This window comes from Ovis aries, chromosome 3 (assembly GCF_016772045.2).
Source record: "Ovis aries strain OAR_USU_Benz2616 breed Rambouillet chromosome 3, ARS-UI_Ramb_v3.0, whole genome shotgun sequence".
Taxonomy (NCBI): Eukaryota; Metazoa; Chordata; class Mammalia; order Artiodactyla; family Bovidae; genus Ovis; species Ovis aries.
This window is the reverse complement of record NC_056056.1, coordinates 127583147-127603685: the sequence shown is the minus strand read 5'-3', so window position 1 is coordinate 127603685 and position 20539 is coordinate 127583147. Positions and strand designations below refer to the sequence as shown.

The 20539-nt window shown below is 38.7% G+C and overlaps 1 protein-coding gene across 2 annotated transcripts in view; it reads left to right on the top strand.

The window, feature by feature from the left end:
* Nucleotides 1–17060: 17060 nt before the first annotated feature.
* Nucleotides 17061–20539, top strand: part of DCN (decorin) — a 35172-nt gene continuing 31693 nt past the window's right edge. Inside the window, exon 1 of one of the 2 annotated variants that reach the window (XM_012159321.5) lies at nucleotides 17061–20279. The gene's annotated coding sequence lies outside the window, so the exon portion shown is untranslated. 2 annotated transcript variants of the gene reach the window in all.

Here is a 20539-nt window from a genome sequence, read left to right as displayed (position 1 = left end):
TCAACTCGTGGTTTAGTGAGATACACAATTACAAAGACGCTTTCAAAATAATGGAAAATGTGAACTTGATTCATATAAAAATTCAGTTTGCATTTTCCTATATTATAGGATAGGAAGCTCTTGTGGTGGATGTTGTGAGTCATTGCTCAGGTCTCCCCTTTAGTACAGAGGCACTGATTTCTGCGCTGCCAGAACTTTTGTCACCGGATGGTCCACAAGGTGGTCCTATGGTCAAGTTACCTTGCACAAGGTCAAGTCACTTCTCAAAGACAACTTACACACTATCTGGCTGCTATTGGGGTACAGGAGTTCAGCTGCTTTGCTGAATTGGAGTCAAGTCTAAAGTTCACTCAGCTCTAGAGCTTTCTATCGGATCTGCCAGTATCGCAGTCGTGACCTCAACACAGTTCAGCTTTTTCTGTCTGCCCTCTCTCCCTTATAAGGGTGTCTTCCCTTTCTCCCTTACAATTCTGCTTCCCTCTCTCCTTTACAAGGGTTGTTTCTGAGATATTTTTCCAATCAACCTCATGCCAGAAAGATGTGTCTTAGGATCTACTTTCTGATGAACCTGACCTAAGAAATTTCTAAGTATACGTATAGGTAAGAGTCTTCACTGTTAAAGAAAATATTAAAGGGCAACCTTGTAAATAAGATAGAGCAATATTAAAGGAATCTATTAGGCAAGTCTAAAGTTGGATTTAAGGCTTCTCTGGAGGCTCAGTTGGTAAAGAATCCACCTGTACTGCAGATGACTCATGTTCGATCCCTGGGTCAGGAAGATACTCTGGAGTTGAAAATGGCAATTCATTCCAGTATTCTTGCCTAGGAAATCCCATGGACAGAGGAGCCTGGAAGACTACAGTCAAACATGACTTAGTGACTAACCAACCACCACCAATGCTGGATTTACAAGGCATTAGAATATAACATTCCAGGTAACTTTATCCAATAAGAGCATTGTAGGTAACTAGCCCAGGATCCATACAGAGTAGATTTAACACAAAGAAAGTAAGACTAGTCTAGTCTTTGCTGCTGCTGCTGCTGCTAAGTTGCTTCAGTCGTGTCCAACTCTGTGCGACCCCATACACGGCAGCCCACCAGGCTCCCCCGTCCCTGGGATTCTCAAGGCAAGAACTCTGGAGTGGGTTGCCATTTCCTTCTCCAATGCATGAAAGTGAAGAGTGAAAGTGAAGTCTCTCAGTCTTGTCCGACCCCTAGCAACCCCATGGACTGCAGCCCACCAGGCTTCTCCGTCCATGGGATTTTCCAGGTGAGAGTACTGGAGTGGGGTGCCATTAGATTGCTGTTATTGGGGATGTCTGTGACACTGAGAAAGAGATTTGAATGACTTCACAAACATGGAAAACTAGGGACATGTTTCTGACCCGGTCCCAACGAACTAATGGGGCCTCACATAGGAAAACCTCAAATATCTATATGCCCATTATCTGTTATGGATTAACTATTACTAATATCAAATTAAGTATAAAGTATTGAAATTTGGTTTCAAAAGCACTGGATAAGGTTACTAAATATTTTCCAAAAGACTAAAGCCTTTCTCATTGATAGTAAGCAATGCGAATTTAAGGAGTTAACTATACTAGTGATTTACTTAAACATATTGTTAAGTTGTGTCTGACTCTTTGTGACCCCATGGACTGCAGCACACTAGGTTTCCCTGACCTTCACAATCTCCTGGAGTTTGCTCAAATTCATGACCATTGAGTCAGTGGTACCATCCAAACATCTCATCCTTTGTCACACCCTTCTCTTCCTGCCCTAAATCTTTCCCAGCATCAGAATATTTTCCAATGAGTCACTCTTCCAATCAGGTGGCCAAAGTATTAGAGCTTCAGCTTTAGCATCAGTCCTTCCAGTGAATATTCAAGGTTGATTTCCTTTAGGATTGACTAGCTTGATCTCCATGCTGTTTAAGTGTCCCTCAAGAGTCTTCTTCAGCATCACAGTTTGAAAGCATCAATTCTTTGGCCCTCAGCCTTCTTTACAGTCCAACTCTCACATCCATACACGGCTACTGGAAAAACCATAGTTTTGACTATATGAACCTTTGTTGGCAAAATGATGTCTCCGTTTTTTAATATGCTAAGTTTCTTTAAATATATTAAAAAAATAACTACCATGTGGTTTTTCAGACTTTATTATTATTTGGAATAATAGTCATTAAGTGAATAATTAATAATCAAGTAAAATTAATAATCATTGATTAAAACAGCAAAGATAGAAAGCTATGATGTCCGTAATCAACTTCCTAAATTTTGAAAATCACTGAGTTATAGGGGAGATGAAAGTCTTGAAAGAAAGAGGCAGGGTGAAAAAAACTTTGGATAGAGAAATGGAAGTAAAGAAGAACAGAAGAAAGTTTAAACAGAAGGGGTTTTGCAATTCTCTGTGTGGGTACCCGGATCATTTGTGGGGCTTTGGAGAGCAACTAGGGATGGTGGAGTCTGAATCCTGGAACATGGCAGGGAAAGCTGAGACGACTGAAATCTCCAAAATTATCAATCTGAAAGGAACAACTTGAGCTTGATCCTGTGCCAACTATGGGTCTTTACCAGTGAAGACAGATTCTTCTAGATATTTAAGAATGCAGCATGGAAGAACTGAATGTTGTATGCCCTGAAGCTGGGGAACATCAGACCCTACAGGGCCAATACTCAGCAACTATTTACTTAGGTCTGCCATGGGCCATGCCTGTGTAAACATGAGAAATATTGCAGTGAGACAAAGGGCAAATATCCCCTCTTTGGTGGAATTTTCATTCTGGCACCCACAGCTAGGATGCCTTGGTATAAATTAAATTCGGAAGGAACTGACTTATGAGTTTTAAACTGTGAATGAGAGTAACTTCACATTTCCCAAGGTAGATTTTGTCTGGTACTGAGAATTTTTCCTAAAAATCTTTACACATGATTTCTGTTGTTTGGAATTAAATATTTAAGAGGTTTGTGTTTAATTGTAACATACGGAGGGAGGTGGGAGGGGGTTCATGTTTGGGAATGCATGTAAGAATTAAAGATTTTAAAATTTAAAAAATAAAAAACTAAAAAAAAAATAAATAAATAAAAGCACTTTGCATAAATAGATGCTACTCTTTCAGGAAGATATTATCTTTAGTATTTTCATAAAAATAGCTAGTTTGTGCAGAAAGTATTTCTAGTAAGACCAAGATTAAAGGTTTTATTTGGCTATGCCATGTTAGTTTAAGTGTATTTTATACTCACAAAACATACCCTTTTGTTCCTCATTTCACAGAACTGATGTGACAAGACACAGATATCTTCTAAAGCTCAGTTACCAGCACTGAGCAAAGAACTGAAAATAAATGCTTGCTAAGGAGTGTCAGTACCATCATTCCGAATGCATTAACTGGCCTGCAAATTACATTCTCAATGTTTATAAACAAAATTTGGTGATAAGAAAGCTTCCTTGGTGAACTTTTTCTACAGATAATTAATATACCTTAACTGTTATGTTCTTGTTCGGTGCTGATTTTAACTAAAGAATGTTAGATGCCTTCAAACTACATCAGTTCAGTTCAGTCGCTCGGTCGTGTCCGACTCTTTGCGACCCCATGAATCGCAGCACGCCAGGCCTCCCTGTCCATCACCAACTCCTGGAGTTTACACAGACTCACGTCCATTGAGTCGGTGATGCCATTCAGCCGTCTCATCTCCGTTGTCCACTTCTCCTCCTGCCCCCAATCCCTGCCAGCATCAGAGTCTTTTCCAGTCAGTCAATTCTTCATATGAGGTAGCCAAAGTATTGGAGTTTCAGGTTCAACATCAGTCCTTCCAGTGAATACCCAGGACTGATCTCCTTTAGGAATGACTGGTTGGATCTCCTTGCAGTCCAAGGGATTCTCAAGAGTCTTCTCCAACACCACAGTTCAAAAGCATCAATTCTTGGGCACTCAGCTTTCTTCACAGTCCAACTCTTACATCCATACATGACCACTGGAAAAACCATAGCCTTGACTAGATGGACCTTTGTTGGCAAAGGTCTCTGCTTTTGAATATGCTGTCTAGATTTGTCATAACTTTTCTTCTAAGGAGTAAGCATCTTTTAATTTCATGGCTGCAGTCACCATCTGCAGTGATTTTGGAGCCCAAGAAAATAAAGTCTGAAAATGTTTCAACTGTTTCCCTATCTATTTGCCATGAAGTGATGGGACCAGATGCCATGATCTTCGTTTTCTGAATGTTGAGCTTGAAGCCAACTTTTTCACTCTCCTCTTTCACTTTCATCAAGAGGCTTTTTAGTTCCTCTTCACTTTCTGCCATAAGGGTGTTGTCATCTGCATATCTGAGGTTCTTGATATTTCTCCCAGCAATCTTGATTCCAGCTTGTGTTTCTTCCAGTCCAGCGTTTCTCATGATGTACTCTGCATAGAAGTTAAATAAGCAGGGTGACAATATACAGCCTTAACCTACTCCTTTTCCTATTTGGAACCAGTCTGTTGTTCCATGTCCAGTTCTAACTGTTGCCTCCTGACCTGCATACAGGTTTCTCAAGAGGCAGGTCAGGTGGTCTGGTATTCCCATCTCTTTCAGAATTTTCCACAGTTTATTGTGATCCACACAGTCAAAGGCTTTGGTATAGTCAATAAAGCAGAAATCAATGTTTTTCTGGAACTCTCTTGCTTTTTCCATGATCCAGGGGATGTTGGCAATTTGATCTCTGGTTCCTCTGCCTTTTCTAAAACCAGCTTGAACATCTGGAAATTCACGGTTCATGTACTGCTGAAGCCTGGCTTGGAGAATTTTGAGCATTGCTTTACTAGTGTGTGAGATGAGTACAATTGTGCAGTAGTTTGAACATTCTTAGGCATTGCCTTTCTCTGGGATTGGAATGCAAACTGACCTTTTCCAGTCCTGCGGCACTGCTGACTTTTCCAAATTTTCTGGCATATTGAGTGCAGCACTTTGACAGCATCATCTTTCAGGATTTGAAATAGTTCAACTGGAATTCCATCACCTCCACTAGTTTTGTTTGTAGTGATGTTTTCTAAGGCCCATTTGACTTCACATTCCAGGGTGTCTGACTCTAGGTGAGTGATCACACCATCGTGATTATCTTGGTCATGAAGATCTTTTTTGTACAGTTCTTCTGTGTATTCTTGCCACCTCTTCTTAATATCTTCTGCTTCTGTTAGGTCCATACCATTTCTGTCCCTGATTGAGCCCATCTTTGCATGAAATTTTCCCTTGGTATCTCTAATTTTCTTGAAGAGATCTCTAGTCTTTCCTATTCTGTTGTTTACTTCTATTTCTTTGCATTGATTGCTGAGGAAGGCTTTTTTTAATCTCTCCTTGATAGTCTTTGGAATTCTGCATTCAGATGCTTATATCTTTCCTTTTTTCCTTTGTTTTTCACTTCTCTTATTTTCACAGCTATTTGTAAGGCCTCCTCAGACAGCCATTTTGCTTTTTTGCATTTCTATTCCATGGGGATGGTCTTGCTCCCTATCTCCTGTACAATGTCAGAAACCTCCGTCCATAGTTCATCAGGCACTTTGCCTATATCAGGTCTAGTCCCTTAAATCTAATCTCACTTCCACTGTATAATCATAAGGGATTTGATTTAGGTCATACCTGAATGGTCTAGTGGTTTTCCCTACTTTCTTCAATTTAAGTCTGAATTTGGCAATAAGGAGTTCATGATCTGAGCCACAGTCAGCTTCCTGTCTTGTTTTTGCTGACTGTATAGAGCTTCTCCATCTATGGCTGCAAAGAATATAATCAATCTGATTTCAGTGTTGACCATCTGGTGATGTCCACGTGTAGAGTCTTCTCTTGTGTTGTTGGAAGAAGGTGTTTGCTATGACCAGTGCATTCTCTTGGCAAAATTCTATTAGCCTTTGCCCTGCTTCATTCCATACTCCAAGGCCAAATTTGCCTGTTACTCCAGGTGTTTCTTGATTTCCTACTTTTGTATTCCAGTCCCCTATAATGAAAAGGACATCTTTTTTGGGTGTTAGTTCTAAAAGGTCTTGTAGGTCTTCATAAAACCGTTCAGCTCTTCAGTATTACTGATTGGGGCATAGGCTTGGATTACCGTGATATTGAATGGTTTTCCTTGGAAACGAACAGAGGTCATTCTGTCGTTTTTGAGATTGCATCCAAGTAATGCATTTCGGACTCTTGTTGACCATTTCTTCTAAGGGATTTCTGCCCACAGTAGTAGATATAATGGTCATCTGAGTTAAATTCACCCATTCCAGTTCATTTTAGTTCACTGATTCCTAGAATGTTGACATTCACTCTTGCCATCCCCTGTTTGACCACTTCCAATTTGCCTTGATTCATGGACCTGACATTCCAGGTTCCTATGCAATATTACTGTTTAAAGCATCAGATCTTGCTTCTATCACCAGTCACATCCACAACTGGGTATTGTTTTTGCTTTGGCTCCATCCCTTCATTCTTTCTGGAGTTATTTCTCCACTGATCTCCAGTAGCATATTGGGCACCTACTGACCTGGGGAGTTTCTCTTTCAGTATCCTATCATTTTGCCTTTTCATACTGTTCATGAGGTTCTCAAGGCAAGAATACTGAAGTGGTTTGCCATTCCCTTCTCCAGTGGACCACATTCTGTCAGACCTCTCCATCATGACCCTCTCATCTTGGGTGGCCCCACAAGGCATGGCTTAATTTCACTCAGTTAGACAAGGCTGTGGTCTGTGTGATCAGATGGCTAGTTTTCTGTGATTATGGTTTCAGTGTGTCTGCCCTCTGATGCCCTCTCACAACACCTACCATCTTGGGTTTCTCTTACTTTGGACGTGGGGTATCTCTTCACAGCCGCTCCACCAAAGCACAGCCGCTGCTCCTTACCCTGGACGAGTTCCCCTCCTGACCCTGAGTGTGGGATAGCTCCTCTCAGCCACCATCCCTGACCTCTGACATGGTGTAGTTCCTCTCAGCCACTGCCCCTGACCTCGGATGTTGGATAGCTCCTATTTGACATAAACATAGCAAGCCCCCAGGCCCATTTATCAGGCTTAATGACTGAGGCCAGGGATTTCTTCCTGGAAGAAACCCATCCCTTGAAGCAACATAGTTCCGGCTATTTCAGTGCCCCTGCTCATTTCTTCCCATTCTACTCTCCCTCCATTTAAATACACTTAAAAAAAAAAGGAAAAAAAAAAAAAACAAATAAAAAAGCTTAGTTTTTCTCCTAACTTACAAATTTGTTGTGAGTTCACTTTATGTGAGGTATCTAGAACAGGCAGATTCATGGAGACAGTAAAACAGAGATTACTGGGGACAGAAGGGTGAAGGGAATGTGGAGTTATTATTAAATGGACACACAGTTTCTATTTGAGAAGATGCAAAAGTTCTGGAAATGGAAAGAAGTGATGGTTGCACAACATTGTAGGTGTACTTAATGACATTAAATTGAACACTTAAAATGTAAACATGATAAAATTTATGTTAGGTATATTTTTACGACAGTAAAAACACACCGAAAAAAAAAAAAAAAAGCTCTTGACACCCCAGATCTGCCAAGGCATTGTTAAGTACTTGTTAGTATAATGTTGATGCCATTAGGTTTCAATTGCCAGCTGGCAACCATCAACGTTTGCAACTACATAGAATAAAAACAAACACACAAAAAATCTTCCCAGTATTTACTGTTCTCTCTCAGCAGCTTTCACTATGGTTTTACTCTTCTCAGACAGGCACATAATGTTCTTATCATTTAGTAGGTAGGAAACCGTATAGAAACCAATTTGTATGAATTTTGGCCTATGGGAAGAATTAAGTACTCTGTTTCTATTTAAATTTTGTATTGTCTCAGACCCCTGACTAGTGCCAGAGAAGTTATCGAAACTGGCCTCCAGGAATGAAGCTGTTTCATAAGAAGCCAACCTTTTCATACAGAGAGCGCCAAAGAGATTTAAACCTGAAGCACCAAATGTGATTATGCCTCCAATTTTCCGTTTTTTCCCCATAGACTCATAATCATTTTAAAGTAAGCTCACACATTGGTTATTTATTGCTTTTATCAATAATATGCTCAGACACCATTCTCTAAAAAATGGGCACATAAATTACTCTAAACAATAATATTTCTTCAAGAAGTTAAAGTGGACTTATCCAGAATAAAAAAGAATTGGTTCAAAAAAAAACAAAACAAAACAAAACCACTCACGAGACTTAAATTGGAGAGCATAGTTCACTTTGTTTTCATGTTAATATCTATCTGCATCAAAGAATTCATCTCATGAATTACTTAAAAATAACCTAAATAAGACAAATTACAAGGGATGAATTATTGCTATTGAAAGGATAACTTGAATCAAGTCAAATAATTCTTAAGAGGCTATAATTATCCCAGAAAAAGTTCCTAGGCAAAGCCATTATTTTACAGTACAGACATTAGAATCGAACTTTTCATTCATTTGCCTACTTAAATTCTAGAGGACTGTATCCTGTGGTGGAGCATTTATTTTTCCTAGGATACAAGGTAAACTCAAAGCAGAATATTTACAGACCAAATAGGTCTGTACACTGCACAGACCTGACCAGCATTTGAATGCTCCAAACTAAACAGGACAGAACTTTCAGGCAAGAGCATGAATAAAAGGCAAGACGAAGGAGAACATTTCTTAAATTCTCACTTTGTTCTGACATTTGCATTGCTCAACAAAAAGTCACAAAGCTTATCCTACAGGACAGGTCCTGTTCTAAACCCTTTGCAAATACAGACTCATTTTATCCTTCTGTGTAATAACGTGCAACCATTACCCTTGTGTGATAACCTGTGGTCCTTAGTGGGGAAATTGCATGAGGTCACACAGATAATCAATGAGATCACAGAGCCAAGGATCAAAACCTGAGCATTCTGGCCCCAGGGCCTGTGTGCTCAACCTGCGATTCAGGCATTACACATTATTGTTGTCTGTCTCATCTTCTACTTGGTTTACTTTTGTCTAAGCAAAATGTTTTTCTTTGCTTGAAAAGAAAGTACAGCATTGCCAAACTTTGGTGTGTTTGCAGTAGCAGGTCTCATTTCCAGCAGCACGAGTTAACTAGTAAGTACACAGGCAGGAGCATGGCTAGCGGGTGGTCTTTCTTTTATCTCTTTCTTTGGTAGTTCCCACTCACTTTTGATAGGTACATCTCCAAAGGTGCTCTCAACTGTAAAATGTCACCTTTTTGCCATCACTCTGTGGGAAGCAAGACTTTGTGCAACCCAAGGGCGTTTCCCATGTGAGAATTCACAGAGAAAGGTTAGATGTAAATGCTTTCTTTTTTTTTTTATTTCCATACTTCAGATTGCATGATTTCTCCGTAATTACACTAACGTCTCTATCAAGACTACTGATTATCTTAATGTCTTAAAAGTTGTACTCACATAAAATGCTTAATTTCTCATGACTTTTGCAGACATCAAGAGCTTTAGTTAATCATCTCTGCTGGTCTTTTCCATTTAAACAATGTTCTTCCTACAGATAAAGATGCAAGCAAGGAAGTTAACTATTTTCCTGGATTGTTTACATGACAAAGGCCACATACAGAGCTTCTACAAGCCCTTTTCCAGGCTTTTAAAACTGATTATGAAAATTAAAGGAGATCAGCTCTGGGTGTTCTTTGGAAAGAATGATGCTAAAGCTGAAACTCCAGTACTTTGGTCACCTCATGCGAAGAGTTGACTCATTGGAAAAGACTCTGATGCTGGAAGGGATTGGGGGCAGGAGGAGAAGGGGACGACAGAGGATGAGACAGCTGGATGGCATCACCGACTCGATGGACATGAGTTTGAGTGAACTCCGGGAGACGGTGATGGACAGGGAGGCCTGCTGTACTGCAATTCATGGGATTGCAAAGAGTTGGACACGACTGAGCGACTGAACTGAACTGAACTGAGGAAAATTAACTGTGATAGTTCTTAACTGATAAGGTTATTAAGAATCTCAACTGAGTTAATGAATTTTGAGAACATACCCAGTGCTTGGCACAAAACAGATGGTCTAAACATTTATCTTTAATGTATCATATCAGCTTTGTGACCAGTGGCCTAAGTTTTTGCCAGCTCATTTTCTTGTTGCTTTAGTGTTGAAAACTAAAGCAATAATCATCTAACTAGTTTCTTGATTCCAGTTTCATTGCACTGCATCCACTTGCTAGATTTGATTTGTTACAATAAAATTTTATCATCTTATATCTCATTCAAGTACCTTTGATGACATCCGGCAGCTAGCACAGGAAACTGGCACACAGTAATCATCAAATGAATATTTGCTGAACAAATGAATGAATAAATAAGTGCCCCAAGGGAGACTTTCAAGTCCTATCACAGTCAGACTCTGCACTCATTTCTTTCCTTATCTGCCTTTAGTTATTACCATAAACACGGAACATTCATTTACTGTGTGACATCCACATGTCAGATACCAGACTGGTTGTTGAATATTCAAGGATGAGAAAAGAGCTTAGAGCTTCTTTGAAAAGAGTCCTTTTAAGCCAAATTGACTGATTTATTGTCTCTTGCTTCCCCTTTGCCAAGGTTTTGATAGTGCTGTTCTGCCAGCCTAAAAAGCTGCCTCTCAACTTTCACACTCTTTTTATCCTTCAAGATTCAGCTCGAACTGTTCCTCATTCTGCATAAACACTTACCTAACCACCCATGTGTAAACTGATCTCTCCCCCATTCTTCTGACTTGCTAAGACAATTATTTTTAATTACATCATAATTTACTTTCGCCAGGAGTTATAATTATATAGTACATTATACTTTTTCTGATACTGCAATGCTAAAATGTTATTATATATATATATATATACACACACATACACATACACATAAATAACTCTAAAATGTTATTATATATATATGTGTTTATGTTTAGTCTCTCAGTCGTGTCTAACTCTGTGACCCTATGGAGTGTAGCTCGCCAGGCTCCTCTGTCTACAGGATTCTCCAGGCAAAAATATTGGAGCGGGTTGCCATGCCCTCTCCCAGGGGATCTTCCCAACCCAGGGATTGAAAACATGTCTCTTGCATTGCAGGCAAGTTCTTTACCAGCTGAGCTACAAGGGAAGCCCATATATGTGTATATATCACTCTAAAATTATATCATATATACACGAATTGGAATCAAGATTGCCGGGAGAAATATCAATAACCTCAGATATGCAGATGACACCACCCTTATAGCAGAAAGTGAAGAGGAGCTAAAAAGCCTCTTGATGAAAGTGAAAGAGGAGAGTGAAAAAGTTGGCTTAAAGCCCAACATTCAGGAAACAAAGATCATGGCATCTGGTCCCATCACTTCATGGCAAATAGATGGGGAAACAGTGGAAACAGTGTCAGACTATTTTTTTGGGCTCCAAAATCACTGCGGATGGTGACTGCAGCCATGAAATTAAAAGACGTTTACTCCTTGGAAGAAAAGTTATGACCAACCTAGATAGTATATTCAAAAGCAGAGAAATTACTTTGCTGACTAAGGTCTGTCTAGTCAAGGCTATGGTTTTTCCTGTGGTCATGTATGGATGTGAGAGTTGGACTGTGAAGAAGGCAGAGTGCCGAAGAATTGATGCTTTTGAACTGTGGAGTTGGAGAAGACTCTTGAGAGTCCCTTGGACTGCAAGGAGATCCAACCAGTCCATTCTGAAGGAGATCAACCCTGGGATTTCTTTGGAAGGAATGATGCTAAAGCTGAAGCTCCAGTACTTTGGCCACCTCATGTGAAGAGTTGACTCATTGGAAAAGACTCTGATGCTGGGAGAGATTGGGGGCAGGAGGAGAAGGGGATGACCAAGGATGAGATGGCTGGATGGCATCACGGACTCGATGGACGTGAGTCTGAGTGAACTCCGGGAGATGGTGATGGACAGGGAGGCCTGGCGTGCTGTGATTCATGGGGTCGCGAAGAGTCAGACGCTCTGAGTGACTGAACTGAACTGAACTGATATATAGGTATATATAACATAATATAGTGTATACCCTACCTCCTTACTGCAGTGAAAGTCCTCTGAGGTCATGCCTTTCACTTTTTATTTTCTGTTTATTAATATCCTCTACAGGTCTTAGGATCAACATTTTCTCCTACAGCTGTTCCTCAGTCAATATTTGCTGATTCATTGATTATTTAGTAGGTTACTAAATATTCAGATATTTAATATGTTGGCTTGGCGTCCCAGTACAACTCATTGATCAATACTATGAAAAAAATAATAAATCTCTTGACTGCAATTGATGAAAGAGATGCTCCTGAACATTCAGGCATCAGAAAATAAAGCAACTGAATGCTTCCTTGTCATGAAAGAGAGGCACGTACCTCCATAGCTTTATTTTAATTCATCTCTTGCCCAGTCCTTGTCTCTATTGCCATTTTGCCTTCATTGTTCAGAGTAGAGATTCTTTACCTGGAATCTCTGGATCCTTATACAGTCCTACAAATGGATTTTGTCAAGTTTTGGAAGCTAGCAAAATCTCATGCATTCTAGGATAGAAGAAGAAAACTAGACAGTTTTTTTTACAAGTAGAGGTTTAAACCCAAGTTTATCTAGCTGAAAAGTCCCTGTTTTTCCGGCTATATCATTTATTATACCATATTGTTTATAGGCTTTCTTGAGTTGCTAGGCAGATAACATCTGTGGGCTAGGACAGGGATTCGATCCAATCACCAAACTGGTATGTCCAAGGAAAGGTTTGTAACAACCACGCCCCCAGGAGTGGCCACAGCAGAAACAATGATGAACACTCATATATTATTTGAGATATGTCAGATGCAGCTCTAAATGCTTGATGTATTAGTGTTTTTTTGTTGTTAAACTTCACAACAAACCTATAAGGTAGGTAGTAATAAAGTGAAGTGAAGTCGCTCAGTTGTATCCAACTCTTTGCGACCCCATGGACTATAGCCTATCAGGCTCCTCTGTCCAAGGGATTTTCCAGGTAAGAGTGCTGGAGTGGATTGCCATTTCCTTCTCCAGGGGATCTTCCCAAACCAGGAATCAAACCCGGGTCTCCTGCATTGCAGGCAGACGCTTTACCGTCTGAGCCACCAGGCAAGGAAGGAAGGAGGCCCTTAAGTAGTACTAAGGTTAGGTATATTTTATAGACTAAAACTCTAAAACACAGAGAGGTAAAGTTACTCATATGCACAGCCCAGGGACACTAAACACAGTGTTGATAGGGTGGGGGAGTGGAGTAATATGGGGAAGAAAGAAGAAATGTTCCAGTCCATCCTCCACGCTAGGCTAGCCTGAATTCCACCTTAGCTTTCTTTCTTGGCTAAAGAAGAAAAACTGTCTAGGGTAGCTAATAAAGAGCCAGACACCCATTCCAGCTGCTGACCTTACTTTGAAGAGTCAGTCTGAGAATAAACCAGTCACAGTTTTGTGAAGATAATCACTTGCTTCCAGACCTCTTCGAAAATAAAGGGTGTCAGAAGAAGACCTTTCGAAGCTCTGGCATTCTTCACATCTTAGTATGCAGGTACAGTTTAGACCAATTGTGTTTGATGTTGGTGGGAAAGAGTGACTAGCTTGAAATGAACATTGACAACATGCAGAATATAGTTACCCAGTTAACTAGTGAGTTGTCAGTAGAAATCACTGTTTAAGTGGTTTTTACAGCAGATGTGGTATCTGCTCTGAATCTGAATATTTCAAATATCTATAACAGTAGCCAAGGTTTCAGTGAACCCTACCCCCAAACATTCCAAGCCAGGATAAGTTTCAGCCTTTTCCACTCATGCATGGCTTCTTGCCTCAAAATTGTTTCATTTCCCATTTGATTGCAAGAGACCTAGATTTTGACAGTGGTCCCTATGGCATCTTTATGACTTGCTATGTGTGACTTTTTGTAACTTCATTTCTTCTATCTAAAAATAGGTATGACAATAGATGCAATTTAACATCTGATTAAAGGCACATATTTGAAATAAACTAACATTCAGTAAAGTCCCTAGGATTTTGGAGGTGAGGTTCTTACTAAAACTTAAAAGATAGAAATATTTGTTCCTCCACAAAGATAAAGTTTCAAAAAAATTGTAAAACTGGTCACAGTTTTTAAACAAGTCTACAAAGACATGTTATTCAAAATTTTTTATTATTAATTTTCTATACCTTAAGAGTTTGAGCTTTCTTAAAATGAAGGATTAGTTAACAGTAAAGCAGATTAGGTACTAGAATACTTGGATATTCACTCCTGTTGTGCTTCTTACTGGCTCTGTGAGCTTGGGCAGGTCATTGGACTTCAGTAAAATGATTTCCCTTGCCCAACTTAAACGATTGCTATGATATATATCAGAAAACAATAAAAGCTAACATTTACAGGAAGCTTAATTTCCTGGGATAACAGCCATGCTCTGAATTACATGCCCTAAACCTTTACCTCATTCCATCTTTATTTCAACATTATGAATTAGGTAATACTTTTAACCTGTTTTACAGATATGGGAACTCAGAGAGGTTGAGTGTGCTGAGTTCATATAGCTTACTATAAGAGGGAAGAAACTGGATGTGAAACTTAGCTAACAGAGTTCTGCTTTATAAAATTAAGATGGTCCGCATATCAAGATAACGTGTTTTCTCCTCCTGTTCTAATTGTTCTTCTTTTTCTTTAATACCCTGTTCCCCTTCTCTTTCTCCTTTCACCTCTCTCTCTGGTAACAATTGCTGCTGTTATTCATCATCTACCAGGTAGTACTATAGTAGATTGTTTTTTTCTTCTTTGCTTTAATTTTCATTTATTTATTTATTTGGGGGCTGTGCTGGGTCTTCCTTGCTGTGCATGGGCATTCTCCAGTTGTGGCGAGTGGCCGGGGGCTACTCTTTGTCCTGGTGTGTGGGCTTCTCACTGTGATAGCTTCTCTTGTTGCCCAGAACAGGCTCCAGGGTACACAGGCTTCAGCAGTTACCACGCAGGGGCTCAGAAGTTAAGGTTCAGGGATCCAGAGCACAGGCTCAGCAGTTTTAACGTGGACTTAGATGCTTCCGAGCATGTGGGATCATGCAATCCGTGTCTTCTACAGCGGCAAGAGGATTCTTTACCACTGAGCCACCAGGGAAGCCCAGATTGGGTTTTGATAAAGAGTGAACCAGACCTGGGCAAAACAATAATCATCCTCAGTCAATGATCTATCTTCATGTTATAGTCATTCATGAAGTGTTTCTTGAGAATTTACTTTGTGCTGGTAGTGGGGACACAAGTATGAAGAGGATGTGCTTTATTCCTTGAGATGAAAGATGTACATAAATAACTCTACTATGAACAAATGATTGCATGTTATAAGAATGAGATAAATGTAAGAGAAGGTCAAGAGGAAAAAATTAATTGATTCCAGACTTCCCTCGTGGCTCAGATGGTTGAGCGTCTGTCTACAATGTGGGAGACCCAGGTTCGATCCCTGGATAGGGAAGATCCCCTGGAGAAGGAAATGGCAATCCACTCCAGAACTCTTGCCTGGAAAATCCCATGGGCAGAGGAGCCTGGTAGGCTACAGTCCATGGGGTCGCAAAGGGTCAGACATGACTGAGTGACTTCACTTTCAAGACGATCATAGGGCTTCCCTTGACATTAGGTTGGTAAAGAATCTGCCTGCAATGCAGCAGACCTGGGTTCGATTCCTGGGTCAGGAAGATCCCTTGGAGAAGAAAATGGCAACCCACTCCAGTCTTCTTGCCTGGAGAATCCCATGGACAGAGGAGCCTGGTGGGCTATAGTCTATGGGGTTGCAAGAGTCGGATACCACTTTAGTGACTAAACCACCACCAAGGGGATCAGGGATTTTGCACCAACGTCCAGGGAAAATAATTGCTTTCTTTTAAATCATCAGACTAACCAGGCATGGGGTTATTAAATGCCAAGGAGAAGAGTGGGGTAAGGTGTTAACATTATGGAGACTGGGCTTGGAAAATAAGGCAAAATATCATGTGATAACAGCCTTACCCCCTCTTCTTTAGGTAACACACATAAAAATTTAATCCCTTCAAGTTTCATCAAGGCAAAGTATATTTACTGTAGAATTGTGTACTTAGATGGCTAGAGAAGGGAAGAAGGGAGGGTGGAGAAAGGAAGGGTTATCCTCTCATGTTTCACAGATGTTGATTTCAAGTTTCCACCTGGTTAACAGCCTACGGGCCAGGGCATAAAGATACAAGTCAAAACATAGAGACACACAGAGAACTGACAGCATCCAGCAAGGGAATTACAAAAGCTCAAAAAAAGCTTTCACTGGCTGAATAAATATCTTTCCTTGTATTTGCACTTTCTTTTTTCTATTTTTCTTTTTTCTATTTACTGAATTTGGAAAGAGCCATAGACTTTATTGCCTTTTCAGAGTTCTGGATTACATAAAAATATAGCCTACGAAAATAACATTTTTCATATACAGGCTAAATTAAATTGTGATCATCTTTTAGTATCTATGTGCTTTATTTTAAAAAACACACATAACTGGTAGACAACAAGGAAGGTTTTAAACTATAAGTAAGGGAAGTAATAAATGGTGTGCTTTTCATATAAAATCATGGCTTTCCTCCAGGGAACTTTAGAAATATGTTCAAGATATATAGAAAACCTCCATATCATAGTACTTGAATTTTTGAATTTGCACAAATAGCCCAAGGCAAGTAAGAATCCGAATGAGTACTCATTTATTTTCATAGCCCACACTTAAAATAATTTCATTCCATTTGCCAGACTTACACATCCTGAAAGCAAAAAAAAAAAAAAACAAAAACAAACAAACTGTCATTTTCAGAAGTATGATAAATGTGACTCATAAAGAAGACTAGAAAGAGTGGATAAAGGAGTAGGATTGGGGGTGGGGAAATAAACCCTTTAGTTACAATTTCAGGGAAATGAGTCGACACAATGAAACAAATTCCAAGTCAAGTTGCTCCACTACTATATTACAGAAGCAGTTTAGAATTTTAAGCAGATGCAAAAGGAATAAAGTATTTAAATAGGGAGAAAAAAAGGCCGATAAAGTTTCTGGCTACAATACGAGAGACATATCATTACCATATGATCTAATGTGGGTGTCAGCCGGATTGTGTTCATTGAGGGAAACCTTATTTTTTAACTGTGCTATGGAGTAGAAGCAGGAGGTTTTCAACCTAGTGACAGTCACAGAGCAGCACCTTCCCCCTCCTCCTTTCCACACCTGCAAACTCTTTTGCTTGGGCTGAATATTTAGTGTAATTACATCTCAGCTTTGAGGGCTCCTGTGGCAAATCCCCGGATTAAAAGGTATGGTTTTCAATAATTGTCCTGAACTCTGCTACAGACTAATAAAACTTTGATCAAGTTAAGAAAAAAGGAATTATTTGGTAAGAGAAAACGAGAAAAAAAAATGTGTACTGAACTTTTAGTAATGTTTCTGCAGTGTTTTAAACAAATATTGCTTGAAAACAGAAACGAAGTATTTGGTAAAATGGTTGTGATGCATTGTTTTAGTTCTTTCTCTCTGTTTTTACAAAGATGTTTCTTAGAGAAACTATAATCTAACACGGTGACTCTCTTTATTGATGTATTTTGTGTTTTTACTAATTAAATGTTTAGGAAATGTTTATAGAAAAGTATTCTAGACTGGCATGCTATTCATAGTTGGATTGTATATTTAAGAATTTATTCTCCTCCTGAATTCTTGTACATTTTAAGAACTTTTAAACTTCAGAGACGTGAACTTTGGTGATTAGTTATAGAAGTCTAGTGTATATTTCTACAACTTAGAAAATAATAGAAACTGTCACCAGAGAGGTGAAAACAAACACTGGCTCTATTTATGCTGATTATTAAGGACCTAACTAAGATGATCTCACAGTTAGCTACATATTTACTAAAATGTAAAGAAGAGACTGCAGAATTTTTGCTGCCAATGAAATTTTATCACAAGATACATTCACTATAGAATGAAAGTGTGGGTTATTTTTCTTTCTAATTTCAAAACAGGGTAATATGATGACCACTGATTAAGTGGGCTCCCAGTGATATAAATACCTGCGGCTTTTTCTTCAAATTGCTATTTTGACCAGAGAAAGAATCAGATGCCCCCTATAGTACCCCTTATTGATAGATGGATACTGTTTTATGGTTTACTTTTAACTTATTTCTATTATTATTGAGGTTTTTAATTCACCCAGTGCTGGGGGGTTTAATTTGCTCTGCATTTATAGCTTCACTTATCTCCTGAGGTTTAAATTTTGACTTTGAAATTCACACCAAAGGCATAAGTGACATCATGCAAATGTTGATCTGAATGGTATAATTTAATGGGATGTCGTTTAAGAAACCTAAAATTATTATTTTTGATAGAACACATTAAATTATGGCAATGAACTTTACTAAAGTAGTGGCATTCTTAGCAATTAGTATTTAGGAAATAGGCATACATTTTGAGAATACTTAAAATGGTTGAAATGAAATTTTAACAGTATATCATCTCAATAACAGTCTCCTTGATGTCCACATGGGCTACTGCTATAGGTTTGTTTGTTTTCCTGATTTATTGAGAGGAAGGAAATGATAAAGAGACTATCACTGTCAGTAGCCTAGATTAATTAAGATGCTGTGTTTTAAGTATTATGATACTAATCTAGAAGAAGTTATTTCATTGAGGAATTTGTGCAAAATACCTGGCCATATTATTTTTACCCAGGACATTCAGGGTTAAAATGGACACCCACCGCCCCGCCCCCCCCCACAAGAAAATTATAAGTAACGGAAGCTAAAAACTGTCTGTCTGAGTTCAGATTCAACCAAAAAGAATATTGTGTAGAGAATTTGTACAATTTTAACAAGAGTAAACAAATGTAAATGATAATATTCCCCTGAGCAAATGTTTAATATTCTTTTTTTTTGGATTAGTGAACCAGGCCTTTTTTTTTTTCTGGAGAAAAGATCAGAAACAGACATCTGCATTAATTTCTCATTGCTCTTTATTAAATCTGCAATTAGTTTGCTTCATTTTTTCTCAAAAATTGCAAGACATGAAATATGCAAGGCTAGCAAACTTGTGGTAAACCGTAAACATTGCATTTTAATGTGAAACAGACAGAAAACCACTCCCTGAGATCCAGTCCAAGGGAACCCTGCCAAAACAATAGGGTCTCCTTTAAAAGGCAATGCAGTAACTGAGTGGGAATGGGTTTCCAGAGACAATCTGATACTGAATTTAAAGGGGCAGTGTGAATAATAATCTTCGTGGTATTGTTTTAAAGTCACTAGCCTGTATTGCGTATGTGCTGCCTTTGATGTGCTTCAGTAATAAATATAAACTAAGAATAAAAGTGTAAGAAATTTTAAAACATTTGTTTCCCCTTTAGTGGATCTAGGCAAACATTTCCAGAATATATATTAAAATTGGCACATATGAAGACTTTATCTTTTCTGTATTGCTATCATTTGGATAGTGACTGGAAGTAACATAATTAAAGATGATGAGACTAAAGATAATATCTACAATGTGTTTAGGGAATATTTTGAGCAGTTTTAATGGAGTTTGAAAATATAACAACTCAAAATAGACTGTTCTCTCCATGATCAACTACTTTTCATTATTCAGATTTATTAAGATTTTGTTATTCAGTTTCATTTAGTTCACTTCAGCCATCTAAACAACCAACTCAATAACAGAGATGTATATATATCTAGCAGGGCTTGTTAAATGAATGGAAAAAATGGTCTAGATGAGTTGAAATCATATTTTTGTTTATCAATTTGTTTACAAAATAATCCTATAAAATTAGATAACATATATCATATAAAATAAAATAAAATCAGATAGGATTTTCCATATGTGTTTCCTGGTTAACACAGTCCTTACAAAGGATGTATTTGAGAAACCATCCAAAAGATTTATGTTAAAAACTGAATCATGCTTATATCAAGCTCAGGTTTTCGATTTGATATCTTTCTTATGCTAGAAATTTAATATTTAAACAAAGATAACCATATTTTTAAAAAATCAAATTTGGTTGCTAAGAACAAATTGAATAACTTGTATTATTAATAAATTGACGGTCAACTGAGTCATTTATGGGCAAAATATTGTGCAAGGCCCCGGTACAGAACAAAGGATAATAAGACACGCCCTGAAGGAGTACATCTTCGAGTGGGGGGGCAGACCAAGCACGCAAAACAAATTACAATATAATGTGATAAGTTCTTTAAAAGAGGTAAGCAACGTGCCTTGGGAGCACAGAAGAAGGAGGACGCAGCATCCTGCCTGGATGCGCGAGAATACACAAGGGAAGCCCATTATCTCATTTAGCCTTTACAACACTCTCACAAGGTAGGTATTTTAAATGGTGATTAGCTTTGAGCGTCAGGGTTGAAGTGGGGACTGGGAGTAGAGAGAAAATGGAGAGAAATATGGCTTATTATCAGTTGGTGTCAAATCGTGCATGGTCTTATTTGCAACAAAGGGGATGGAGACTTTATTGGCAAGCTGTGAGAAGTCAGCAAAGGATTTGCAGTAGAAAATTAATACAAAGAAATTGAATTTTTAGAAGATGACTTGGGCAGCAGAGTGGAAGATGGCCTGGAGTGGAA